The 4,082-nt window shown below is 51.4% G+C and overlaps 1 protein-coding gene across 1 annotated transcript in view; it reads left to right on the top strand.

Moving 5' to 3' along the window:
• The first annotated feature begins 2,483 nt into the window (after nt 1-2,483).
• Nucleotides 2,484-4,082, top strand: part of AHCYL2 (adenosylhomocysteinase like 2) — a 26,978-nt gene continuing 25,379 nt past the window's right edge. Inside the window, exon 1 of the mRNA XM_031061907.1 lies at nt 2,484-2,589. The gene's annotated coding sequence lies outside the window, so the exon portion shown is untranslated. The remainder of the gene's footprint in view (nt 2,590-4,082) is intronic.

Below are 4,082 nucleotides of genomic sequence, written 5' to 3'. Positions count from 1 at the left end.
GTGTGGGGTGCAGCTGGATGGGATTTAAGGTCCCTCCCAACCCAAACCATTCCATGATTCCATAATTCCCAAAGGATTGGAACAACACAGGGATGGGTGTTGGAGTCTGGACCCTTCCAAGGACAAACTCTGCCCTGGTTGCCGTGGGGGACGCAGCGAGGAGCGGGATAATTAAAATAATAATAATTAAAAACCACTTTGCCATCCAACAAACGCCCCCGTTGTTTTAGTTGCTCATTAGTTAATTTCCTTCTAACGAGGCTCCGTTAACGCAATCATCTGACATTGGGGGGAAAGAGGGGGAGAGCGGGGAGGGGAGGACCCGAGTTAAAGGAGCTTAATTAGCAAGTTAATTATAGCGAGCAGGGAAATGTTCTGGTTACATAAATGAGGCATTGTTATGCACACAGCAGCCAGGCCACGCTCAGAACCGCCGCGGAGCTCCGCAGGTCAGGGAACGCTGTAATTCCACACAAAACACAGGCAGGAATTGTTTGTCGGGGACGCCTCATTAAGTCCCGGGGTCTGCCAAAAAAACAACAACAACAACAAAAAAAAAGAGTCTGAAAATCCAGCTGGTTCCCTTCACCAGTGAAACCGGAGCGGGCGGGATCGGCGGTATCGGGATGGGCTGAGGATATAAACGGGATCAGGGCATTCCCTGCTCCGTTTGGAGGGAGCGCGCACGGGGCAGCCGGTGAGGCCACCATGCCCAACAAGAAGAAATACAACGTCAACGGGGAGCCAACGGGCATGAAAGCCCAGGTGAGGGCACTCTTGGGGACCGTCATAATGGTTTTTCTACTCAAAAGCGCGATTGTTTCTCTGCTACCTCACTCTGCTTCCTCCTCTCCTCGCTGTTTCCGCCCAGTCACTGATTCCTGGAGCTCCTCGGTTGGGGAAAATCCCAATCTCTGGAGAGCTTCCCTTAATTTTCTCTCGGGAGCAATGAGGAGTCGAGGCAAACACGTTGCTCAAGGGTTGTTTTTCTGTCTGGAGGAGTTGGTGGGGAAGTTTTCCAGGAAAACCTTGGATAAGGAGACCGTTTTTGCACAGAGAAGTAGCTCAAGGTGGCTCTGTGATGGAAACCCCAGGTCAGATGAGCAGTGGCTCATTTGGAATGTAAAGGTGAAACCTCACCTGCGTTAACCCCTTGTGCCTCTGCAGGTGAGGTTTTCCAGAGGGAATTGTTTGTTCCTGCTGGAAGTTGAAAGCAGCAGCTCTTGTGTCACTTCAGAGCAGCTTGGGTTCCTAAATCCAAGGAGCTGCAGCCCTCCAAGGCTCCACAGCTTCTCCTTGAAGCTGTTGCCTTCAGAGGTGTTTTGGTAGGAGCCGACCGAGACAAATCTCTCTTTTCATCCCATCTGGAACATTCTCATCTTCCCAGCCTGGCTGGAACACGACTCTTGTGGGTTTGGCAGGGTTTGGAGCAGCCTGGCATAGGAGAAGGTGTCCTATGGAACTGGATGATCCTTTAGGTCCCTTCCAACCCAAATCACTCTGGGACCCTGTGAAATTCCCTTTTTGCCCCCTCTCTCTATTCCCTAAAGGATTAAAGCCAAAGGATGTCAGCCAACCCAAGCCAAAAGCAGATCCGAGCCTTGACCTGGCCCCTTCCCACATTTTCCTTTCCTGGTGCTTCCTTCCACCTCCTGGCTGTCTCAGCTAAAGCTGAACCCAGCTTGTGGCAGTGTTTAAGGGGTTTAAACCTTATAGGGTTTATTTTAAAGTGGTTCTAATTCTGCCTGATTCAATTCAGGACTTCTTTTGCTTCGTCGTTTACTTGGTGTTGGATGTGTGAGGGCTCAGGGAGCTCTGAATTACCAAGATCACTGCACTGTGTGAAAAGTTGTGTTTGGTGTCCTTGAAGAGGTGATGTGGTGTAGGAAAATGTGAATTTAACCCTAATTATTCCCCCTTTGTTAGAATCCCTGCGTGTCTCCAGCTCTGCTTCACGCCAGTAACCTCCTCCTGTGATGGAGCTGCTCAGCCGTGGAGGGATTTGTTCTAAATTAGGGGAAGAAAAAGGACAAAAAAGGGAAGTTATTTCAGGCCAGCAGCTTCTTAGAGGAGGAACATAAACCCTGGTGTGTGTGCAAAGCCCCCATCCCGCCGGGATCAGGGGGTTAATCGTGGCACAGCCCTGGCTGTAACTTGAGTTTGGTGAGGATTTTCCCTTCCTGTGGCTGCTCCTGATCCAGTGTCGTTCTGTTGTGTACTGCTATAAACTTGTGTTCTCCAGCCATCTGTGCTCCCAAAATTCAACAGCCTGGAGTGACATCTCTAATCTTGGCTGGAAGGACTGAAATTAAACAAAATGGGCAATTTACCATATCCAGTCCCCATTAAATAACAGGAATTGTGCTCTGGGCCGTGACTGAGATGGTGCCGGTGTTGGCACCCAGAGAATCCCAAGGCTCTGGGTTCTTGGGATTGATCCGTTGTGTTTTTTACAGAAAATCCCTGATTTCTTTCCACAGATCCAGTTTGCTGACCAAAAGCAGGAGTTCAACAAGCGCCCAACCAAGATCGGCCGCCGGTCGCTGTCCCGCTCCATCTCGCAGTCCTCGACAGACAGCTACAGCTCAGGTGTGTCCAGGCATCTCCCACATCTGCTCTGGCCTCACATGGAAGGCACGGAAATAGGGGTTTGCTTTTTTCCTCATTGTCCTCTACAGCTGGATGGAAAATGAAATTGTTCTGGTGCTCTCTCCTTATAACCCCAGTGTGCAGCTGCTTCTGCCCTCCTTTCCACTCCCTCCTCTCCTCCCTGTCCTGATCCTCCCAGGAAAACAGTGTTTCCACACTTTATTCCTGCTTAAGCATCGTCTTCCCTCCTGTTCTGAACAAATCCACGGGGGTCCCACTGTAGGTTTGTTGCACATGAGGTTGGAGTCTTTGGGGACTTTGAAGGGCTTTTGGAAGGGGTTTCTCCTGCTGGAATCTTGCTGGATGGATTTTTGGGGTACTTGGCAGCTCACAGTGTGTTTGGGGAGAATCTGGGTGGTTTTAGGCACCTTAGAGCTCAGCTCACCTTATTCCACCCTCCTGCTGTCAAGGACACTTTCCACTAGTCCAGGTTGCTCCAAGCCTCATCCAGCCCAGCCTGGGAGGTTCAAAGCTGTGATTCAGCTCTGGCAAGTTTGGAAAACCTCAGGAAACTCCGACTCCAGCTGCTCCTGATGGCTCATGGCTGGTGGCTGCACACAGACCTGGCTGGTGGCCAGAAGTCCTCCTAGCTGGGAACTCTCCTTGGTGTTTCTCCACACACTCCCACGATGCCGAGGATGGCGGAGACGAGCTGGGACAGGACTGGGCTGTGAGGAGCCCTTGGCATTCCTCAGCAGGTTTGGAAGAGCAGAGCTGGAGAAGGCGTGCTTATCTGGTCACTCAGCTCCTGGCAGAGTGCTCCTCTCCATAAGATGGAGGTTCTGATCTGATCCTGGACACCACAGTCCCAGGCTGCATCCCGGTTTTTGTGGGAAAGCCAACTGTTCCTGGTCTCCTTTCCCAGCTCCCGGCTTGCTGCTTCCTTCGTGCTGCTTTGCAGGCTTGGAGCAACCTCCAAAGTCTCTTCCAGAGGTTGGGATGAGCCCCCCAAAGGTTGGGCACCCCCGGAGTGACCCATCCTGCAGGCACTCCCTGCATTCCCATGGAAAAGGGAGAAATTCAGGAATGCTCATGCCACGTTCTCTCCAGAGGCACATCAGCCCGGGCTCTGTTGGGAATCTACAACTCCATCTGATCCCGGAGCCCCTGGGAATGTTTGGGACTATTGCTGCAGACTCCGAGTCTGCTTATCCTGGCTGATGTCACCGTGGTCACTCCCACATCACAGGTGGAAGGACCTGGAGCAACATTGGGAAATTCTCCTCCTCTCCTTACAATTAACATCAGAATTGCAGTTAATTATCTCGTGCAAATGTTCAATTTCCTGCTAATGAAAGGAGCAAGACTGGCAATCCTGATGGAGGACTTCAGTTCCCATGATGGCAGATGGATGGATGGATGGATGGATGGATGGATGGATGGATGGATGGATGGATGGATGGATGGATGGATGGATGGATGGAGGGATGGAG

The sequence above is a fragment of the Geospiza fortis genome, unplaced genomic scaffold (assembly GCF_000277835.1).
Source record: "Geospiza fortis unplaced genomic scaffold, GeoFor_1.0 scaffold61, whole genome shotgun sequence".
Taxonomy (NCBI): Eukaryota; Metazoa; Chordata; class Aves; order Passeriformes; family Thraupidae; genus Geospiza; species Geospiza fortis.
The sequence above is the reverse complement of the archived record's forward strand: the minus strand, read 5'-3'. Positions and strand labels throughout refer to the sequence as shown.